Here is a 24,837-nt window from a genome sequence, read left to right as displayed (position 1 = left end):
ATGACCCATCTGAGGGCACACTGATAACTGGACAGAAACAGAATTTGAACTTAGCTCAGAGCCTAAGAGCCCAGGATGCTACTCATAGTCTTTAAAAGATAGTTCTTAGATATGTGCGATCTGTGGACACAGAAAACAGGCTGGGAATTTAATTCAGATGCTGAACACACTCTGAAACCTGCCCGTTCCAGGGCAGCAGCTGATAAGTAGGGCTGGGCAGGCGTGGTCAGAGGGAAAATGCAGGTGCCCTTACCTTCGCTCAGCACTCCATTTCCAACCCCCCTGCCCTGCCTGTCCCTGCCATGAAGGACATAGGATTTTCCTGAATTAATTTTTTTCCCTCCTATAACCAAATCTCTGAAGCTTTTCTTCTAAAGCTAAAATTCCATCTCAAGTTTGGGAGAGCTCATTATGCTGGCCCATGACACAATTTATTCTTCATTCTCTAGAAACCTGGACTCAATCACTGGAATGCCCATCTACTTAATAGAGTGAGGTTGCCTTTAAGAAAGGCAAATGAAATCTTAGAAAAACAACCCTCTCAGAAGAGTTAGGGACAAAGTGCCATGGTATCTTGTCCATCTGAGTAGGATCTCATGTCGGGAGAAGAGTCAGCCCCCGGTTCAATGCAGTCTTGCCCAGATGGCTGCTGTGGGGAGAGGCAGAGACCACTCACCGATGAATATTAGAGATGGAGCTTGTTTCAGTGCAAGGAACATGTGGAAAAGAAGCCATTTCGAAAGGCTTATGCTAACCTAGAAGCCCTGGTGGCAAAGTGGTTAAGGGCTCAGCTGCTAGCTGAAAGGCTTGTGGTTGGAACCCACCAGCCACTCCATTGGAGAAAGGTGTGGCAATCTGCGTCCATAAAGATTGTAGCACTGGAAACCCTACTGGGCAATTCTACTCTGTCCTATATGGTTGCTATGAGCCAGAATCGACTCGACTGCACATAACGACGTTAACAACATGCTAACCTATTAGCCACACATGTTAGAGTCCTCAAACCTCTGTCTCCTGCTTGACTTCTTGCTGGACTCCATACTTGCATTCTTTACTGCTTGTGTTGGCATCTCTATACAGAGCTGCATCTTGAATAGTCACCCTTTAGCTGGTGTTGTCAGTGGCCCCTACATGCTCCCTTGGTACCAGCCTTTCTGTTCGCATGCACACTACACTTTCCTGCTGTGATTGCCTTTCTCAGGCCTCCTGCATGGGTGGGGGCAGGAAGCCAATGCCTCCTGAGAAGCAGCTCCTGCTCCTCTTAGGGGAGCGGTTCTGAAGCACGTTCTTTGAGTTTCTCAGGGGCCCCGTGGGACTAGCCCAACTGCCACAGCAGTAACCTGTGCCCCCCTGTATTAGGATTCTGCCCTCCTTTCCCTGTCTTGATTTCTCACTACCCTACAATTTTCTATGAGATCATCTTCCAAATAAGCTGCTTACAAATGAATCCTTACAGAGTCTGCTTCTGGGGGAACCCCAACTAAGATGCACCTTGAATTCACCTTGCTTGAAATCTGTTTTCTTCCCCCTGCTTTCTTCATCTCAGTTAATGCCAGCCCCTCTACACTATAGCTCCCATATTAGAAACCAGGGCAATCATTCTCCCTCTTTCATATTGGAACATCCATTTTTTAATTAGTTACCAATTCCTGTGAATCAATCAATTCCAATCAATTCCTCCTTTTACTAATTCTCTTTAGTTAAAACTTTCAACAAAACCTTGGAAAAGTTAATAACTTCCTAACTCCTCTAAAAAAAAAAAAAAAACTCCTCTATATATCATTATTCATCCTCTCCCCAGTCTATTCTCCGTAGAGCTATTTGACTTATCCTTCTAAAACACAAATTTGTCCAGCCCAAAAGCTTCTGATAGCTCATCGCTGCGCACAGAAGAAGGTTCAATCTCCTCAGCTCTGCATACTCCCTGCATGAGCAGGCCTTGCTCAGCACTCTCTTCTCAAGCTGGGCCTTCTTCCCACAGGCAACCCACCATCCAGCCATGCTCTGCTTGCAAGTCCCTGAGCAGCTCACTTTCTTTGTAAGTACTGGGCTTTGCACATGCTATTTCTTGATCTTAGTGTGCTTTTTCTTGTACATTCTGGTCTAATGAATTTGCATACATCTGAGTTAGGGCTGGTCGTTGGTGCTGTCCTTCCCCACCTGGATTCTCAAATAGGCGCATTGCATTAGCACATTCATGGGCCTTCCTTTGCCACTTTGCTGCCTGGCTTCTTAAGAAAAAAAAAAAAAATTAAGAGCAGGGAATATTTCTTACTTCATGGGTTTGTTTATCCTTCATCTGAGGAGCCCTGGTGGCGTGGTGGTTAAGAGCTCGGCTGCTGACCAAAAGGTTTGCAGTTGGAATCCACCGGCCTCTCCTTGGAAACACTTTGGGATAGCTCTACTCTGCCTTATAGGGTTGCTATGAGTCAGAATTGATGGCAACTGGTTTGGTTTTGGTTTGTTTATGCTGCCTGGCATACAAAGTGGCTGCTCAGTAATTGCACCTTTCCAGGTGCTTAGGCCAAAAGCTGGGCACCTTCTTTGACTCCTCTCTTCCTTTTACATCCCATATAGTAATCTGTCAAGACACCCAGTTAGCTCCACCTCGAAAGTTCTTGCCGCTTCCCATTACCACACTGCTCCCCCGCGTGATCCCCATCTTACTCCTGGATTCCTGCAATACTCCTCGTTGGTTCCCTCCTTTCATCCTTGCCCACCTACAGCTTATTTTCAACAAAATGGGCAGAGTCTTCTTCTAAAAATGTTGGGCAGCTCAAGCCACGCTCCAGCTCAACCTTCCCTAACGGCTCCCCATTTCATTCAGAATAAAGCAAAAATTCCAGCACACTAGGGTTGCTACCCAGTGGCCTCATCCACGACTCTCCCCTTGCTCGATCTGCTGCAGGCCTACCAGCCTCCTGACTGTTCCATCTACCTGGGGCACTTCCCCCACTGCATGGTTAACACCCTCACCTCCTTCATGTCTTTGCTCCAATATCACTTTCTGAATGCAACACTCAATTTAAAATTGCAATCCACCTGCCCTTACTTCCTTTGTTGCCTTTCCCCCTCTTGCTTTATTTTTTTCCCATAATACTCATTGACTTTGAACATACTTCTTATTTTTTATTTCTTATTTCTATTGCTCATTGTCTATCTCTACCCACAAGATGATAAGCTTCCCAGTGTCAGGAAACTGCCAAGTTGCCTAGAATAGTGTCTGGCACTCCGAAGGTACTCGGTAATGTTTATCGAATGAATAAGTGAATAAATGGGTATAAATTATTTTGAATAACATAAGTGCCACCTTAGGTGTCTAAGGGCTGTTAGCAAAAAAAAAAAAAAAAGCCTCAGAAACATGGCGTCTTATTAAAGTCCTGTGATTTTTCCAGTCAAACTCTAGAAGTATAATTAACATTTGAAAAGTAAAAATAAACAGGTGAAATTAATAATATATTTTGTTTAACCCCAATATATCCAAAATTATGCCATCATGTGATCTTTATGAAAATATTTACTGAGATATTTTACTTTTCTTTATACTAAGTTATCAAAGTCTAGAGTGTATTTCACAATTATATCTTGTCAATTCAAACTGGCCACCTGTTAAGTGCTCAGTAGCCACAGGTGCCTAATGGCTACCCTATTGGAAGGGCAGGTCTAAGCAATTTCCAACTCAGGAAAAGTTCTTGTCTGAAAGATTGGTTCTGTTTCTTTGTCTCTGTAATGATGAATTGCTGGAAATACATAATAAATTCTAAGGTTTTAAATAAGACTTTTGTAGGTCAGCCCACAAAAATCCCAATAATGATTCTTAGTGCAGACATTTCATTCTCAATCACATCTCACCACTGTTTTGTAAACTTGTTGGATGTATCACTAGAGTTTGAAAAGCTAAAATACTCACCAAGTTCTCTCTGATTCTGACTTCACGTCTCAACGATTTATTGAAAATGGTGGTGAAAGGAAATTTAGTGAAATGGCACTCATTTGGATTTTTTTTTATTTACTTGAGTATTTTTATTTATTTGGGTATTTTTGCCAAAGATTTTATGAGCATTTTGAAACGTCATTTTCTGAAATGCGCTTTCCCTGACAAGATGGTTAACCAGAAAAATGTAGATGTTATCCCTTTATTAAACCCAAACTTGGTGAAACAGCAGAGGAGAGGTGGAAGATGACTGGTTCTCACGGTGAGTCTGGAAACAGCAATCTAAGGGAAGGGACCGGGTACCAAGCCAGATGCTTTTCTTTCTCCACCTTTCCTTCGCAGGGATTGCTGCTTGTCCCATCACCTTGGCAGGGACCAACCTGCCTGCCTGGTGTCACACAGAGGCCGCTGGGGTGTAAAGGCGGAGACAGGAAGCAGCAGGTCAGCCAGCCCTAAGTATACCCTCTTCCCCAGCTGCCACCTGGGAGGGTGATGGCTTCCACAGAGCCAGCTCCAGACAGAGAGGAGAGGCCAAGGTACACCCCAGCAGGCTCAGCCCTGGCGCAGGGGTGGGTCACTCTGGGAGTGGTCTGGCCAGCCGTAACCACAGAGGCACTCCACCCCGATGCCATCCCTCACCCTCCTGCCTGAGCCATTGCTCAGGGACACTTGACCAACCAAGGCAGCTGGTGCTCCAAAACAAATGTGGGTTCACAAGGTATCAGGGAGCAAGCCTGAAAACTGAGTGATCTACACAAGATGAAGCAGCTCAAGGAGATCAGGTAGGGTAAGAATCCAAAAAGATCAGGAAAGCACAAAGCAGGAGCACATGGCTATACACACACACACACACACACACACACACACACACACAAAGCAATTGTTGGAATAAAGAGCTTAATAGATGGATTGCATTGCAGAATGGATAAAATTAAAGGACAAATTATAGTGAGTATAAGGCCAGGTTAAAAACTCCAGAAGACCTCAGGGTGGGATAAAGAGGTGAAAAATAGAAAAGTTAAGAATATGGAGAGCAAAAGGTTAATATCTATACAATAGGAGTCCCAGAAAGAGAAGAAAAAAAATGAATGTGGAGAGAAAAGACAGAAAACTTCATCATGAAAGGGCATGGGTAAGTCCTTCGCAGCAGGACGTGTTAGTGAATCCTCAAAAAAAAAACTGATCAAGGAGACAAAAACAAGTCTACAGAATGAATGGTTTGGAAGCCAGAATAAGGGTAGGGGGTCAAGGGAAAAGTAACAATATAAAACAAAACAAGGGAGAAGCCTAGTGTAGACTGACAAATAAAGTGTGTCATGACCTTAGTATTGCATTATTTCAGCCCTTTGCACTTGAGGAGATATATAAAGTTTCTTTAAATATTACAAAGGCTTTTGGGGTGAAGTTCCCAGCCCACACTTTATCTTTCTTGAATTAAAAAAATACAGCAACGCAAAGTTAGCACTGTATTTCCTACTGGTTTCTTCTGTTCTCCAGTTTCTGAAGAGAAAGTTCTTGGAAACTGAATGACTTTCATTTCCTCAGGTGACACCTCAGGACTTGTTGCTATTGTCAGCTGCCGTCGAGTTGGCCCTGAGTCATGGCCGCCCCACGAACAGCAGAATGAAACGGTGCCCAGTCCTGTACCATCCCCATGACTGGTTGTGGATCGGACTGTTGTGTTCCATAGTTTTCATTGGCTGATTTTCAGAAGCTGATCACCAGGCCTTTCTTCCTGGTTTAGTCAGCTACTTACTAAAAAATCCGTAAAACCCATTGCCAGTGAGTGATTTCTGACTCATGGTGACTGCATGCAGGTCAGAGTAGAGCTGCTCCATAGAGAAGCAGGTCACCAGTCCTTTCTTCCTAGGCACCCCAGGGTAGAGTCAAACTGCCAGCCTTTCAGCTAGTAGCTGAGTGAAAACTGTGCCACCCAGGGACCACTAAAGACTACAGACTTGGCCCTGCATGAGAAACACCTGATCCTAAGTGGAGACCTGGAAGCCCCAAACCAGCAAGATGAATCATTTCCTGCCTCAAAAGCTACTACTGCTGTTAACCTGCAGCCTTGTGTACATGTGTGCACGTGTGCCATCCTGTGTGTGCACACGTGTGTGTGCGTGTCTGTGCAACCACATTAGGATTCACCTCACAATCAGCTGCCTCAGTCTCTTCTTTGTTTTTATCACTGTAGTGAAAAAGGCTAGTTTTAGGCTTATCTGCTGGGCACAGTTTAATTTTGTATCTGGAAATATTCTAATTTAGGCCAAAACCACCCACTGCCCTCGAATTGATTCCGACTCATAAGGACCCTACAAGACAGAGTAGAACTGCCCCATAGAGTTTCCAAGGAGCACCTGGTGGATTTGAACTGCTGACTTTTTGGTTAGCAGCCATTGCACCTAACCACTATGCCACCAGGGTTTCTGCTAATTTAGGCAAAGGAGGCTATTTAAAGTAAATACAGGACTTGTTCACTGAGGTGGGGCAGCCATGCACCACGTACAAACGAAGATGAAGACATCTAAACCGTCAGAAATTCTAATTGATCGAGGCATTACTTTCTGCTAAGATACCGAGGTAATGGCTCTAGCTCCCGCGTTGCCTTGGGTCTTCAGGCACAGCCTACATTACCGGCATCCCTCTTCATGTCCTAGCCCTTTGTCTGCAGATCACGGAGAGGATAACAGGTGGGGGCTTCCGGAGCACAGAGGCCCAGCCTCAACAGATGACCGGGGCAGGTGTGACTCCATTGGTTGCAAAACCCGGCCTGACTATATTTTCCTCTGTACATAAAGATAAGAAGCCAAGATCCCCTTCTGAAAGCAAACATGTTTAATTTAAACCATGATTCACCAGATAGAATTTACGATGGTGTTTACCCTTTTCTCAAAAGTAGCAAATTAATCTGTCCTAACTAGGAAATATGAATCACAGATGTGTTTTGAATCCAACATGGAAGGTGAGGAGGCCACTGTGGCTCTGGAGTGGTTTTCCCAAAATTAAAAGTAGAGTGGCCCCAGTTATGGGAGGAGAAGCCCCTTCAGCTAAGAGAGAGCAAGTCTTTGCATGTGCCCATTCAGCTTGGCCTGGCGTAGCACTGGGAATTCAGACAAAAATTCAGGAGTGCTTTGCTGGGCAGGTGTGGTGCATTCGAAGCAGAAAAACTGGCTTACTCTTTGCAAAACCAACAAAGATAAGCAATAGCTTTAGTCAGGGTGAAATTAGCCAACGTGTGGCTGCACTGTTCCTGTGTGGCCGTTAAGCAGGGCTGACCGATGAGTGGCACTGCTCAAGTATGCTGGCAATGTTTAACAAACCATCTGTCTTGTACTTGTTTGGCTGAACAGGGGCCTTTGTTTGAACCCAGGCCCCCTCCAGTGCGTCTGCTCTATGCTCACCTGGCCAGGGAAATCTCGCGTTGTATTCATGTCACAAGTGTCCTGATCACGGTTTCTCCTCTGAGAAAGGACATTTTTGTGTGTCTGTCCATCCATTGCTTTACATGTCACCATGTATGTAAAACCCTTATTTGCTTATTTGATTTTTCCTGATTTCTCTTATTTTAAGAGAAATTTCAGTATTCAATCAAATGTTGGACTTATTGCTGATTTTGTTTTTTGCTTCTTTGCTATTATATTAGAAAATTCTCTATCTTAAGTTTAAACCCCGAGTAGACATATTCTTATACCTAAGTAAAAGATTATCTACTTAAATACTCACACTATCAGGAACTTTCTGATTATGTTACGTAACAGTTTGGTTGACCCATTTGAAATTAATGTTTTCATAGATCTAAAACAGTTGAATATTGGTATTCTTATTTTTTTTATATGGATCAACATATACATTTTCTTATAAAATTGCCCGCTTTGTTTTAGAGTAGGGGTTTGAGAAGATAACTAATTTATGGTTTTCATTTTGTAAAAGAAAAAAAATTGAATTTATAAAACAGAATTCACACTTAAAAGTTTATTCCTCCTGCTCTGTTCTGCTCTCAGCTACTCCCCTGGTGCTCAGGAGTAAATGTCCCCATCTTCTTTTTGTAGATGTCACAATGCAGGTGTAATCATGACTATCTCAGGCCCTGCTGCAGAACGGTAATGGTGGCATGAAGCTCAGCTTCTGTCCTTGGCCAGCAGACAAGAGGTCTGAGCCTTGACACCAGTCCCTGACCAGCTGGGCGACCTCTGGCCACTGACCTGGACTCTGTGCATGAGTTTCTTATCTACTAAAGGGATGGGGATTGACAAGAGGTGAACACTGGGTTGGCTGCGTGGAGGACTCAAAGAACTGTAAAGTATCATGTTGAAAACATCTGTGTTTAAAGACCTTTCCAATATAGAAGTCCACTTCTCTCTCCTAGCATGAAAGCCTTGATTTAATCAGTGTCATGAGACATTCCTACATACAATTTTGTCTTTAGAGCAGACAAATTGAAGGAATTCAAATACCCAAGTTCTCTTTCTAGGCAAATCTGAAAAACAAAACCGTCACCCTAAAAAGAGCAGCACAGCAAATTTTGTCCTTAAATTTAAATTTCCCCTAAAACCAGGAAATAAAGCAAAGATGGGGGCTAGGGGGAGCCTCTTCAGATTTTAACTCTTGGGATTGCCAGGCAGAGGGAAACAGTGTGGGTATGTTTTAGCAGATTGGAGGACACCATGTGGGCCTTGAGGAGAGAGGAATTCCATTCTATTTTTATTCTTAGTCTTTAATTTCTACTGTGGTACATGTTATATGTATTATGAGGTAATCTAATATTAAATGCATGTGCTATTAAGAACCATCCACATTTGTGAGTCTGTTGTATTGTGGTGGCTTGCGTGTTGCTGTGCTATTGAAGTTATGACACAGGTATTTCAAATACCAGCAGGGTCACCCATGGTGGACATGTTTTAGCAGAACTTCCAGACTAAGACAGACTAGGAAGACAGGCCTAGCAATACACTTGCAAAGTTAGCCAATGGAAGCCCTATGAATTACAACAGAATATTCCTGATACAGTGCTGGAAGACGGGTCCCCTAGGTTGGAAGGCACTCAAAATGCACAGTGGCCACAACAGTGGACTCGAGTATACCAGCGATTGTGAAAAGGGTACAGGAGTGGGTTTGTTCTTTTGTGCATAAGGTTGCCATGAGTCGGAGCCAATTAGACAACCGATAACAATGACGTAGATGTTTAGGTGGAGTGGAGGTGATGAAAGAAGATGTCACCGCTGCCTTGTGGCCTTTCGGCCACCACAGATGATGCAACCTGTGTCCTTTTTGGGGCTCCTTTCCTGGAAGGTGGATGAAGGCTGCAGGCCAGGGTGGGTGGCTGCTGAAGACACCCAGATGTGAAGCATCTCTGCTCCCCCAGTGCGGTGGCGGGCACAATGAGGGTGGCACTCAATAAAAGTTTGTAGGGTAAGTGAATGGATGCAGGAAGGCATGGATTCATGAAAAATGGCCCAGGACACGGTCCCTGCCCCCTAGGAACTTACAAAGGGGCAGCTGAATGAGCATTACAATGACAATGGTGGGATAGCAATAATAGTCCCCACATCAGTGGTTCTGTGTGTCTGTGCAGGCAGCCCTGCAGCCAGGGAAACCAGGGCAGGGATTTTGAAAACTCTGTTTGGTAGCTAGGGCCTCTTATCTTTATTAATAGCCTGCGAAGAACTGACACAGCCCCCTTCTTGATAAAGCAGGTAATCAGGAGCAGAGCCAGAGCCAATGAGGCAGGTTACTGTGGTGCCAGATCCCACCAGGGGGGTCACAGGGAGGTGAATGAGAGAGCAGAAAACCTGGCCTCTCGGATGTAGAGTTATTCTTCAGATTGTTTGCTTCTTGGTTTGTTTGACAAAAGTTTCCCAAGCTACAGATAAATTAAGTAAGTTGATAAGCAGAGAGCTCCTTGTCAACTACAGCTTCCTCCTCCAACATGGTAAGGGTAGTGGAAAGAAAACTGGCAGGACTCAGGATATTGGGGTGGTGGTGCAATAGTTAACACGCTCAGCTGCTAACTGAAAGACCAGAGGTTCAGGTCCACCCCGAGGCACCTTAAAAGACAGGCCTGGCTATCTACTTCTGAAAAATCAACTATTGAAAACCCTGTGGAGTAAGTTCTACTCTGACACACGTGTGGTCACCAAGAGTTAGAATTGACTCCATGACAATTGGTTTGTTCTGCCTCTGCCACCAACCCTTTAAATGACCTGAGGGAAGTCTGCTAACTTCTTGGAACTTCAAAGTAGGGCAGGAGTTTCTCTTCTCTCACCTACTGGTTGTACAAATCCAGTAAGGCGGATTTATGGATCTAAAGGTATCTCCTAATACTTATATGTTTTTAGCATAGTACTTATTTAACTACTGAGGAAACTGAGCCTCGGGGGGTCACTTTCAGGCTGAGGGTCCCCGTGTTACTCCATCACAGAGCTGGCCAGAAGGCTAACTAAAAGGTTGGTGGTTCAAACCCCCGCCCGCCCCCCCCAGCAGTTCTGTGAGAGAAAGATGTGATGATTTGCTTCCTTAAAGATTGTTGTTGTTAGGTACCATCTAGTTGGTTCCAACCCATAGCAACCCTATGTACAATAGAATGAAACACTACTTGGTCCTGCGTCATGTTCACAATCATAGCTATGTTTGAGCCTATTGCTGCAGTCTTGTGTCAGTCCATCTCATCGAGGGCCTTCCTCTTTCGTGCTGACTCTCTACTTTACCAAGCATGATATCTTTTTCCAGGGAATGGTCCCTCTTGAAAACATGTCCAAATTATACGAGATGAAGTCTCACCATTTTCTCTTCCAAGGAGCATTCTGACTGTATTTCTTCCAAGACAGACTTGTTCATTCTTCTGGCAATCCATGGTATATTCAATATTCTTCACCAACACCATAATTCAAAGGCATCAATTCTTATTCGGTCTTCCTTATTCATTGTCCAGCTTTCACATGCATATGAGGTGATTGAAAATGCCATGGCTTGGATCAGACCCACCTTGGTCCTCAAAGTAACATCTTTGTTTTTCAACACTTCAAAGAAGTCTTTTGCAGCAGATTTGCCCGATGCTATATGTCGTTTGGTTTCTTGACTGCTGCTTCCATGGGCATTGATTGTAGATCCAAGTAAAATGAAATCCTTGACAACTTCAATATTTTCTCTGTTTATCATGAGTTGCTTATTGGTCTAGTTGTGAGGACTTTTGTTTTCTTTATGTTGAGGTGTAATCCATACTTTGATCTTCATCAGTAAGTGCTTCAAGTCCTCTTCACTTTCAGCAAGCAAGGTTGTATCGTCTACAAATTGCAGGTTGTTAATGAGTCTTCCTCCAATGCTGATGCCACATTCTTCTTCATGTAGTACAGCTTCTCGGATCATTTGCTCAGTACACAGATTGAATAAGTATGGTGAAAGGGTACAACACACTTTTCCTGACTTTAAACCACACAGTATCCCCTTGCTCTGTTCAAACAACTGCATCTTTGTCTATGTACAGGTTCCTCATGAGCACAATTAAGTGTTCTGGAATTCTCACTTTTCACAATGTTATCCATAATTTGTTATGATCCACACAGTCAAATGCCTTTGCAGGGTAAATAAGCCACAGGTAAACATCTTTCTGGTATTCTCTGCTCTCAGCCAATATCCATCTGACATTAGCAATGATAGTTCTCTTTCCACATCCTCTTCTAGATCTGGCTTGACTTTCTGGCAATTCCCTGCTGCAACAGTTTTTGAATTATCTTTGCATGTGACATTAATGATATTGTTTGATAATTTGTGAATTCTGTTGGATCACCTTTCTTTGGAGTGGGCACAAATACAGATCACTTCCCTTCTGTTGGCCAGGTAGCCGTCTTCCAAATTTCTTGGCATAGATGAGGGAGCATCTCCAGCACTGAGTTAGTTTGTTGAAATATCTCTATTTGTATATTGTCAGATCCCTTCCCATCTGTTGGCCAGGTAGCTGTCTTCCAAATATCTTGGCATAGACGAATGAGCCCTTCCAGCACTGAATTTGTTTGTTGAAATATCTCTATTTGTCTTCTGTCAATTCCTGGAGCCTTGATTTTTGCCAATACCTTCAGTGCGGTTTGGACTTCTTCCTTCAGGACTATCAGTTCTCAATCATATGCTACCTTCTGAAGTGGTTGATCGTTGACCAACTGTTTTTGGCACAGTGACCCTGTGTATTCCTTCCAACTCCTTTTGATGCTTTCTTCGTAGTTCAATATTTTTCCCACAGAATCCTTCAAAATAGCAACTCGAGGTTTGAATTTTTTCTTCAGTTCTTTCAGCTTGTGAAATGCCAAGCGTGTTCTTCCCCTTTGGTTTTCTATCTCCAGGTCTTTCCACATGTCATTATAATACTTTGCCTTTTCGAGCCACTGTTTGAAATCCCCTGTTCGGTTCTTTTACTTTATCTTTTCTTCCTTTTGCTTTAGCTACTCTACATTCAAAACCAAGTTTCGGAGTCTCTTTTGACGTCCATTTTGGCATTTTCTTTCTTATCTGCCTTTTTAGTGACCTCTTGCTTTCTTCATGTATGATGTCCTTGATGTCATTTCACAACTTGTCTGTTCTTCTGTCATTAGTGTTCACTGTGTCAAGTTTGTTTTTGAGACGGTCTCCAGATTCAGATGGGATATACTCAATGTCATATTTTGGCTCTTATGGACTTGTTTTAATTTTCTTCAGCTTCAACTTGAACTTGTAGGTGAGCAATTCATGGCCTGTTCCACATTCAGCCCCTGGCCTTGTTCTGACTGATGATATTGAGCTTTTTTCATTGTCTCTTTCCACAGATGTAGTTGATTTGATTTCTGTGTATTCCATCCGGTGAGGTCCACTTGTATAGTTGCCATTTATGTTGTTGAAAAAAGTTATTTGCAATGAGTAAGTCACTGGTCTTACAAAACTCTATCATGCAATCTCTGGAGTGGTTTCTGTCACAAAGGCCATATTTTCCAACTACTGATCCTTCATTTCCAACTTTCCCATTCCAGTTGCTAGTGATTATCAATGCATCTGGATTGCATGCTTGATCAATTTCTGGCAGCAGAAGTTGGTAAAAATCTTTAGTTATGTCATCTTTGGCATTAGTGGTTGGTGCATAAATTTCAATAGTAGTCCTGTTACCTGGTCTTCCTGTAGACATATGGATATTATCCTATCACTGACAGCGTTGTACTTCAGGATAGATCTTGAAATATTCTTTTTGATAATCAATGTGATGACACCATTCCTCTTCAATCTGTCATTCCCGGCATTGTAAACCATATGATTGTCCAATTCAAAATGTCCAATACCAGTCCATTTTAGCTCACTAACACTTATGATATCAGTCATTATGCACTTGATTTCATTTTTTGATGACTTCCAATTTTCCTAGGTTTATACTTCGTTCATTCCATATTCTGATTGTTAATGGATGTTTGAAACTGTTTCTTCTCATTTTGAGTCGAGTCACATCAGCAAATGAAGGTTTCGAAAGCCTTACTCCATCTACGTCGTTAAAATTTTCTACTCTGAGGAAGCAGCCCTTCCCTAGTCGTAGTTTGAGTGCCTTCCAACCTGAAGCACACACCTTCTGGCACTGTATCAGAAAACGTTCCACTGCTGTTCATAAGGTTTTCACTGGCCATTTTTTTTTTCCAGAAGTAGACAGCCAGGTCTTTCTTTCTAGTCTGTGTATAGGGCACTTCTACTTTATCACATGGGGTCGCTGTGTGTTGGAATTGACTCAATGGTGCCTAAGGACAACATATTAGTTGTTAGTTTGAATTTATAACATGTACTTGTTACAATGTCAGAGAGAATAACATGAAGTTTTTATGTTTAAAATACATAAAAAAGTAAAAATTAAGTTTTACAGAATAGCTGCAAATCGTACCAACTTAACATACAATTAAAACAATAATTTTATTGGTTGCATAGTCTGAAGAAAATTTTGATCACTGAGCTCAGCAGGTGAAATTGATACTTTTTTCAGAGCAATTTGCCTGTGACCTTGAAGTACTTCTCAAGGACAAAGAAAGAGCAGGGGAAGCTGTCTTCTGTGGCTGACAGTCTCATGGGTTCCAGCACAGTGGGTGAACTTGCTATCTGTAATTCCAGTTTCAAAATCAGTCCTAGAGTATGAAAATAAAATTCTGAGCAAATGTTTTCTGACCTCCTAAAACATCTTCTAGGCATGCAAGATCAACAGAAAATTATTAAAGTCCTGAGCTGTCCTCAATAGTTGGCCTAGACGGCAAACATTTAGATGAAATATGAAGATATTTTATTTAATATTGGTATTTTCCCTTCATATTGAGTATGAAGCATTAAGACAATGAACTACTTTAATCTTGCATTCACCCTGGCCATGTAATGCAGTCATCTGGAGCCATTTCTGATAAAAGACTACCAGACTCTGTAAGAAATCTTTGCAGAAATGGTGCCATTCTCCAGCACCTTCTCCTGGACCCTGGCTCTCCTCCTTCTTGTTGCCAAGGAAGGGGAGCCCGTAATCAAATAGCATCCTTGTGCATCCCCCCAAGGAGGCCCGCCTGTGTGCCTGGTAGACAGAATGCTCCGCTGGACACTGTGACACTCCCCTTGGTCTCTGGTGACACTTATTTTTCGTTATTGGAACAAAGTGCGTTCACCTTGCATTGACTCAGCTCTGTAGCTGACCCGCTCAGCAGCATGCCTCTCCGTGGCCTGCGTGGATCTAGAGGCCTGATTCCCACATTATTCTCTGAGTGTGAGTACCTTGTTGCTCCAACTGTTAAAGTTATTTGTGTTTTGGACAAAGGATTTTTAGAAAAAAAGCCAAATATGTCACTGGCTGCTTGTCGGAAGAAACAGCCACTTTGCCATTGCTGAAGGAGAAACTGGCAGGGTTGCACACGTGGACACAAAATATAGCATTGCCTTTCAGGGGCACCAGAGGCTTTTCAGGGGTTGTTTTAACCACACATGTGCCCTATGCATCTACTTTAGAGTGTGCAAGCTGTAACTCCAATGTACTCAGAACAGCAACAAGACCCATCTAGTAGAGAGGCCCTGGAAGACTCGCCAGAGTACTCGATGTTGCGTGTTTCTTGGGAGAGGCTGGTGTGCCCTGACTTGGACACCACCTTCCTGTCATCAATTAGAGCTCCTCGGTGAAGAGTAGAAGAATGTTTTAGCCTGTTCAACTAGCCTAGAGTTGTGTTCTGACTAGGATGCTTCATGAAATACAGCACTGCTTTATTGCACACACACATGCCACATATACACACCAGACACACATACGCACCACACCATACATACCACATGCACATCACACCACATGCACACCACCACACTCACACACCATACACCGCACAGATACACACACACCACACCACCTGACACACCACACTCACTCCACAAAGTACATACACACCACACACATACATACAGATCACACCACATGACACACCACACGGTATACACACTATACCCACACCACAAAGTACATACACACCACACACATACACACACACTCCACAACACCTGACACACCACAGAGATACACACTCACCACAAAGTACATATACAGCACACACACACACACACACACACACCACACAACCCGGCACACCACATGGAGGCACTCACACCACACACCCATACCACAAAGTATGTGCATACCATACACATACACAGACACACACCACAACACATGAACACCACACAGATACACACACACCACACCCACACCACACACATACACACATACCACAACATGCAACACACCACACAGATACACACACACCACATACACCCGACAAAGTACATAGGCTCCACACAACACATATACCCACACCACACCGTATGTGGTTTTGCACCCTTGTGTGTTAATATTGTTTGTAAAGCTGCGAACGTTTCCTGTCTAGGACAGCACCGACCCATAGAAGGTTTGGTGACGATGAGAATATCCCACATCTACTCTGTCCAGTATGATGGCCAGTACCATGTGTGGCCTCTGAGTACTTGCCATGTGGCTCACGTGGCAGTGTCAGTCTGGAGGCCTGGGCCCTGGCCAGTGAAGGTTCTGCAGTGGGGCTTTATAAGCATCAATACCTGGGATTTCCTGCCTTTCACTAAAGTTCAGGTCTTGGACAGCCTCTGGCCACACTGGCCTTCCCTCTGACCCGTGCCAGCCGTCCTGTGATACTTTGAAACAGGCTTTTCACCCCTGGCCTGGCCAGGCTCCTCCAGTACCCACCTTTGCACTCTGGACAGAGGGAGAGGGTTGATGGACACGTGGGGGCCGTACATTTTGTTTCCCCAGCAAATCCAAAAAGGGGGACACTTCGAGCCCCGAGGTTTCCAGGTATAGTTGAGGGCCTCAGCACTTTGGGATGAAGTAACTGCAGTGAGGCTGCAGAGCACACCCGGCCTCATGAAACAGAAGACCAGGCGACTGCTGCCTACAGCCTTCTGTGGCCTCCCACCTCCCCAGGCTCCATCTGGACTCCTCAACAAGACCTGCCCGCTTCACTTTTCTCCTCTCCTTCTCTTGGTGTGCTCCATACCAGAGTCTCCTCCAGTGCCTAACTCTGCCCCCTCACCCCCATTCCCGCACAACAAAAGGAAAAGAATGACTTCTTTGTTCTTCTGTGGCCAACTTCTTTTTTCAATCTCGCTCCACCTACTATAAAAGGCTTATCTTCACTGCTGATGGAGACACTGTAATTCCTTCCTGTTTGCTAATCACTTCTCCTCAAGGCCCCTCCTCACCCATACGCTGTCCTTCCCCTAGTGCACCAGGTAACACCTACCACAGACCCTCCTGGAGCCCATCTGTCACCTGAGGCCCTATCTTTAGAGCCTGAACAGGTGGGGAGTGCTGGCCACCCAGGCCCTGGGCGGGGCTTTTTGCTCCCCTGAAGAAGAGTAGATCCCACCTCCCTTCTCACCAAGCCACCTCTTTACCTTGCAGGGGGCATTTATATCTTGTTCTTTTGATTTTGTGACTCTTCTTCATTTCCCATTGGCCATCTATCTCTCTTCCAAATCCCTTCTGTTTCATGTGAGTTTATGGCAATTATCATTTTAGAATTTTGCAACACTGTTGACTTTATGGAGATGCCCTTGGGTGTCAGGAAGAATTCACACTTTCCAGAGTCACTGATTCAGGCTTTAGCTATCAGATCTGTTTTGCTCTTGATTGATCATCACTGAAAGTTCTAGAAAACAACGTGCTAAGAAATGTCTCTGCCAGCATCCTGAAAGAATACCTGCATTTTTAAATTTTTAAGTGACAAATAACTCAAGATGAAGCTCTCTATTCAACCCATTGCTGTCGAGTTGATTCCGACTCATAGTGACCCTAAAGGGCAGAGTAGAACTGCCTCCATAGGGTTTCCAAGGAATGCCTGGTGGATTTGAACTGCTGACCTTTTGGTTAGCAGCCATAGCTCTTAACCACTACACCACCAGCATTTCCAAAAGTGATGTAGCAGAGTAAAATTATCGTTTGTATTCAGTTCCTGAGGCAAGAGTGCCTTAGGAATGCTCCATCTGACAGGAAGCAGGGCTGCAATGAAGATTATGGGTAAGGGGCTTATGCTAAGAATTAGACTTTTGACAATAGTGGGAGTAGCTAGGGGAGCTGGGAGATCAGAGAATTCACTAACAAGTCTATCTGAGAAGACAAGTGCAACCTGCTACTGAAGAGGGGCCGTGATGAAGTCGCTTCTGGAAAGATCTGTGCAGCTACCACTTGGGGTGTCTGCAAACAAGCATCTGGTTCTTGATTAGCAGGGCTGAGAGTTGAGAAGGTGAGCTGGATGCAGAGCAGAGGAGAACAAGGACATGGTGGACCCGCCTGTACTTCTTGCATCTGCCCACCATGGTGTCCGACCACCCTGACCACATTTGGAAAGTCATGGTCACTGCTGCACTTCAGCAGCCCAAATCTAGCACCAATTTCTCTTTTGCCAGCTGTAACTCAGAACTAGACAGGGAAGCGTGTTCTGGAAACTATACAAGTAAACTGAGTTGAGGCAGCACAAGCCAACCCAGGTGTGCTGACATAGAGCTGGAGTTAAGAGCAGGATGGTTGCTGAGAGACACCAGGAAAGGTCAGACAAGGATGCAGGCTGTTAGCTGGGACTCTCAAAGCAGGGTGGGAGCAGGAGAGAAGACTGGGCCCCAGAGGGCATTACAAAGCCGAGACAATAGGTGCATACCTGAGCACAGTAAGGGCTGCTGATGAGGGTGTCAGTATAAAGGGAGGTACCTAGAGCTGATTACAGGTCATTTCTGTAGTGAGGCAAACCAGTGCGCTCCTGTGTGGCCACAGATGGACTCCCCTCTGAAATCTCTCTCCTCCAAGGAATGACACGCCCCTGAAACATCCCATTCCGCTACTACCCAACTTTGATTTCCACATCTGAAACTTGGACAGCCATCTTACAAATTGTTGTGAAGCTAGGTGGCATTAGCTACAATGCAGTAAGTGCTCCTGGTTGCTAACCAAAAGATTGGAGGTTGGAGTCCACCCAGAAGCACCTTGGAAGAAAGACCAACTTCTGAAAAATCAGTCCTTGAAAACCCTAAAGAGCACAGTTCTGGTCTGACATACATGGGGTCACCATGAGTTGGAATCAACTCTGTGGCAACGTTTAAAAAAAAATTATGATTAAATATATTACCTTTGAAGAAGTTAAGGAGAAAAGTCAGCGATTTTCTCAAGACACATAGTTGGTCACCGGCAAAGCTGGAACTCATGCCCGTGTTTCCTGATTCAAAGCCTAGTGCTCTTTCCACTCCACCAGGAAGAAGGGCGACAGCAATTGTTGTGTTCTGTCTATTGTGTCCCAAAACAACATAATCACCCCATTTATAGAACACATGCTTGGAGCTGGTTTTCCAGTACTGAGAATGGGTTACTGAGATCTCACCCCTTTTTTTCTTAGAGCCCATTGCAAAACGGACAATGGTAGCACCCGTGCAAGTGAAAGGAAGTTTGGGCTGAGCCAATTGTTTTGCGCAGCTGTAAAGCCCAAGCCTGTAGCCCAGTCTGTTTGGGCCTGGGTCGCAGCCTCCTGGGTGGACTGATCCTAAGAGAGGAGCGCAAAGGCGGGCAATGTAAGGCTGGTCAAGCACAGTTGGTCAACTTGTGAAGGGAGTTGTTTGGGGCCTCCCACCATCATCCCTACACTCCCTTTCAGCATCTTTACCCTCTTTCTTTTCTGAAACATCCCGCATCCAGGTACATGTGCCCGTTTGCTCTGCTGGTTCCTCTGATTCCAGAGCAAACACTTTCACAGTAAGTCTTTAGAGACAGGCAGAGTTTATGGGTAGAAAAGAAAACTATAGGTATAGGACAAAGGTGGTAAACTGAGGCTACCTAAGCTACAAAAGGGTGGCTTGAGTTTCCCAGAGTTTCTCTTGGTTCCTTCAGTGACTGGGATGACCCTCACTGCACCAGGACCACCGTGTGGAGGGGAAGATCGCGTGAGTGAAAGTCATTGCTGAGCTGCTGGAGGCTGCAGGACTCCATCACTGTAAGAAATGCACCTCCAGCTTCACTGCCTCTGGTGTTCTCCTGGGGAGACGTTTGGCAAGAGAAGAAGCTGCGGATGGGGAGCAGAGAAAGGGCACCCAGGGCATTTGGGGGACGCTCCAGAGGCAAGCTGTTGTTTGCAGAGGAAATGCATTCTTAGAAGCAAGGAGCTCATTGGACAGCTGTGGGAGCCCTTGATATATATATATATATAAAAGGAAGAAAACAGCTTTGCCTGTGAAGTCATCATTGGCAGAACATCCGCAGTGCACACCGGAGACTCCTTGTCTTCAGCAGAGAAAAGGTGGAGGGCGAGGAGGTCTGTAAACAAGATCTGAACAGGTGTGCCCCAAGCAGCCCTTGGTGTCCCTTGTCCCCACTCACACCACCCATGTTTTAAACCAGGACAGAGGAAGCCACATGAGAAAGGCAGCTGCTGCAATCAAGAGGGCAAGGTGCCCATCAGATTACCCAAGCACAGCACCCATGACCTTGCTATAAAGATGACCAAGGTGATGAAACATCATTGTTGGGAGCTTTCTGCAGCTAAGGGGACAAACGTGGCAAGGAGGCCAGCTGGGGCCTGATGTTTGCAGGCAGGTGTTTCTTGTAGACCCTCTCAGCATTTCATTACCAGCACCATCTGCCTGTAAAATTATTACCCAGGCCAGTGACAGTGTCTGCAGCTGTAACTCCACTGTGTGACCAACGTGTCTATTACCCTTTGATAAAGAAGAACGTCTACTGTATCATGCTTGAGATCATCTTCAGTTGGTGAAAGAACAAACTCTGTTCTCTAGAACAGATGTGGAAAGTAACTATAACTGTTTCTGATGCTTGTAGACAGATTTGCACCTTCCAAAACACATTCACCTTCGTTACTTCATTTAATCTGCACCCCCACCCCAATTCAGTAGCCATCATTGGCACCTTTGTCCAGATAAGGGAGAGGGGCAGAGATGGGTCCTGGGCTGGCGTGTGGATTGGCCACAGAGTTAGCCCTACATTCAGCTTACAGGGTGGCTATGTGACCTTGAATTGTTCTCATCTCTGGAAGCCTCAGTGTCTTTGTCTGTCAAATGAAGGTGATAATTGCCCCTACTTCACAGAATTTTTGTGAGCATTGAGAATGAAGAATGAACAGTGCTTTGCACCTGTAAGAGTTCAATAAGTATTAGTGGTTTATACTATCAGCATCTTCTTCGCTCTTCCCTGTTGAGCTTTAGGGCTTTCCAAGGACGCTGGGGTCTCCGTTTCATCCCCCTACTTCTGACTTATGCCAGCCTGTTTAAAGCATACCTAGTTCTGGTCTTATTTCACAATCACTTGCCATGGCCATTACCCTTTGGAAGTTACTCCTATAGCATCTCTTGCAACCAAAGAAGCAGCCCAGCTTCTGTGATACTGGACCAGGTCCATTTGTTCCATCCCTTTGCTCTGGGGCCCTGCTCCCTGTTCATGGTATAGGCTGCTTTGGGGTATGTGTTCGCACCACCATGTTCTAGAACTGGGGAATGAAGGCGCAGAGTAATTTACCAATGGGGCTAAACTTTTAGTGAAGCCTAGCTCTGGTGGAAGGAGCCCTGGTGGCACGATGGTTAAGCACTCAGCTGCTAACCAAAAGGTCGGCAGTTCGAATCCACCAGGAACTCCACAGGAGAAAGACCTGGTAATCTGCTCCCATAAAGATTACAGCCTAGGAAACCCCATGGGTCAGTTCTACTCTGTTACATGTGTTTGCTTTGAGTCGGAATCCACTCGAAAGCACCCAACAAAAACAATAACAACATCAAGTAGCCCTGGTGGCACAATGGTTAAATGCTCAGCTGCTAACCAAAAGTTTGGTGGTTTAAACCCACCCAGTGACTCTGCAGAGGAAAGACCCGGTGATTTGCTTCTATAAGCAGATTACAGCCGAGAAAATCCTATGGGGCAGCTCTAATCTGTCGCTCAGAGTCAGAACTGACTCAGTGGCACCACCACCACCAACAGTGTTTCAAATAAATCTATTTCTTGGCAGTTCATTCAGAACAATGACAATTTTTATGTAGACTATGGGAACACAGTCCATAAGCTTGTTCCCACAAGGATTGTCATCACTGGAGGCAGAAACTTGAGCACCTGTCAATGTCTAGACGTTATGGAAGAAGCTGGCTATTTTACTGGGCTTCACAGTGATTGAAGTTTCGGGAATAACCCAACACATTTTAGATGCAGAACTTGGTTCCGAGACAAAACAAACAGTGGCCACTTTATTACTTACTTCCAGAGTACCCTTAAACTCCTCCCTCCCTCACGTAAAGCTTCCAAAGAACCTCCTATGAAGAGAAGGTTCTTTGTTATCATAGTTCAGGGGTTGTGACCCCCAAGTGGGGGAGGGTAAGTTCAGGATTGGAGAAGTGTAAGTTTTTAAAATTATTTTTTCCCCAGCATTATATTTTATGAAAAATTTCAAACACGCCGAAAAGTTGAATGTATTTTTCAGTGACTATTTTTTTTTTACCCATATGCCTGCCACCCAGATTCTATAATTCTTAGCATTTCCCAACCTTTCCCTGTACTTACTTTATCATACACCCACCCCTCTACCCATCCAGCATCGGTTTTGATGCATTTCCCAAAGTAAGTTGAACACACCCATGCATATCACCCCTAAACACATCAGCATGCGTCTTATTATTAACTAGTGCTCAATATTTGCTGGAGTGTTTTAAGGCAAAATTTATATACAGTGAAATGCACCAATAGTCTATGTAGTATTTGAGTTTTGACAAATGTAGACACCTGTGTAACCAAAACCTTGTCAAGACAGAAAATCTCTATCAACCCAGAAAGTTCCCCACTTACCACTTCCCAGTCAACGTTGCTGCGCCCCCATAGAAGGTAGCCACTATTTTGATTTTTTTCACCATAGATTAATTTTTCCTGTTTTATCACTTTATATGAAAAAATCATACAGTATGTTGTCTTTTGAACCTGGTTTCTTTCAGTCAGCATATTTTTGCAATTCATCCATGTTGCACATAAGTTCATTTGTTTTCATTGCTGAGTAATATTCCATTGTATGGATGTACCACAATTTGTTTATCCATCACCAGCTGATGGACATGTGGACTGTTTCCAGTTTGGGGTTATCATGAATGGGTTAACATTATTATGAATGGGTTAACATTTTTTGTTAACCCTCTACTTTACCAAGCATGATGATCTTCTCCAGGGAATGGTCCCTCCTAATAACATGTCCAAAGTGCCTGAGATCAAGCCTCACCATCCTCTCTTCTAAGGAGCATTCTAGCTGTACTTCTTCCAAAACAGATTTGTCTATTCTTCTGGCAGTCCATAATGTATTCAATATTCTTCATCAATACCATAATTCAAATGCATCAATTCTTCTTCCGTCTTCCTTATTCGTTGTCTAGCTTTCACATGCATATTGAAAATACCATGGCTTGGGCCAGGCACACCTTAGTTCTTAAAGTGACATCTTTTTTTTTTTTTTTTTTAACACTTTCAAGTGTTAAAAAGAGGTCTTTTGCAGCAAATTTGCCCAATGCAATATGTCATTTGATTTCTTGACTGCTGCTTTCATGGGCATTGATTGTGTATCCAACTAAAATGAAATCCTTGGTGACTTCAATCTTTTCTCTGTTTATCATGATGTTGCCTATTGGTCCAGTCGTGAAGATCTTTGTTTTCTTTATGTTGAGATGTAATCCATACTGAAGGCTGTAGTATTTGATCTTCGTCAGTAAATGCTTCAAGTCTTCTTCACTTGCAGCAAGCAAGGTTATGTCATCTGCATATTGCAGGTTTTTAATGAGTCTTCCTCCAATCCTGGTGCCATGTTCTTCTTCACATAGTTTAGCTTCTTGGGTTATTTGCTCAGCATACAGATTGAATAAGTATGGTGAAAGGATAAACCCTGACACACACCTTTTTTTATTTTAAGCCACTCAGTATCCCCTTGTTCTGTTTGAACGACTGCCTCATGGTCTATGTACAGGTTCCAGCTGAGCACAATTGGCTGTTCTAGAATTCCCATACTTTGCAATGTTATCCAAATTTGTTATGATCCACAGTGTTGAAAGCCTTTGCAGAGTCAATAAAACACAGGTAAATATCTTTCTGGTATTCTCTGCTTTTAACCAAGATCCATCTGATACCAAATTTTCCAGTAGCCCACCCAAAATTCTAAGTGGAAATCAGAGTATGGTGGTGTCCCTCTTCTATGAGGATGAGTCCCACAGTCAGTGGACAGGACACACTCCATTGAGGGGGACATTGGATGTCTCATACAGGTCTCTGTCAAGGCAAAGGACTCATTCCCCACCTGTTGAAGAAAACTGCCCAAAGACATGCCTCTTCCAGGGGCATCTCCTCTCCAGTGATCAGTACTGGGGTATAACAGCTCATCTTTCTTGTCCCAAATGGGAACCACCTTGAAGGCCAACCCAGCTCCAGAAGACACCATGGTGTCAGCTAAGGTCTGTTTTGAGTCTCAGGACCTACTCGACAGCAGCTAATGACAACAATGTCAACATAGTACAATTAGGGTAATTTCTTCCTTTCTGGAAAGCTGTTATTAACTTGTTACTATGTCTTAAAATTAACACCATTTGGAACTGAAGAATGTGGTAGATTGAATATATGTACTGAGAATGATAGGGCAGTAGCTGTCAAAGTGGGTTCTCCTGGACCAGCAGCACCATTGGCTCCTACACTTGAGTGTGCCTCAGAATACCCTGGAGGGCTTGTTAAAACACAGATTCCTGGGGCCCACACCAGAGTTTCTGAATCGGTAAATTTGGGATAGAGTCTGAGGATTTGCATTTCCATCAAGTTTCCATGACATGCTGATGATGCTGGTCAGGGATCACATTTTGAGAACCATTGTTGTATGAGTTGCTGCAAGGGGCAGTGATTAGTTGAATGGAACATGTAAAAACGAATTTTTACAGAGCCATCAGGACTCTAAGCATTCTGTGAGTCCTCATGCATATATTATAAATAAATACATTTACTCTACTTCCTGGCTTTTCATTCCAATATGGCCACAGCCAACCCAACCGAGCTTCCTACCTATTGGAATGTGAGGTCCAATGCTGAACCATATGGCCCATGTGTGGCATAGGCAAACCCTTTGCAGTAGAACCTCTCAGAGCAGATGATGACTTTCTTATGCTTTAAAAGTAAATCCATTGGACACTTGTGGCCTCTGGGTCTCACGGAGCCTGTCTCTCCATGCTAGAGTATGCTTGTATTGCAGACGGAAGGTACCAGAAAGAACTGTGATTGATCAGCATCTTATTATCTGAAGTTTAGAGTTTTGATCTTATTGCCCCAAAGGCAAGCCTCCTTCCTTTTCCCTTGACTTCCTCCTCCATCAAACTCT

Source organism: Elephas maximus, chromosome 25 (assembly GCF_024166365.1).
Source record: "Elephas maximus indicus isolate mEleMax1 chromosome 25, mEleMax1 primary haplotype, whole genome shotgun sequence".
Classification (NCBI taxonomy): domain Eukaryota; kingdom Metazoa; phylum Chordata; class Mammalia; order Proboscidea; family Elephantidae; genus Elephas; species Elephas maximus.
This window is presented reverse-complemented; position numbering follows the sequence as displayed.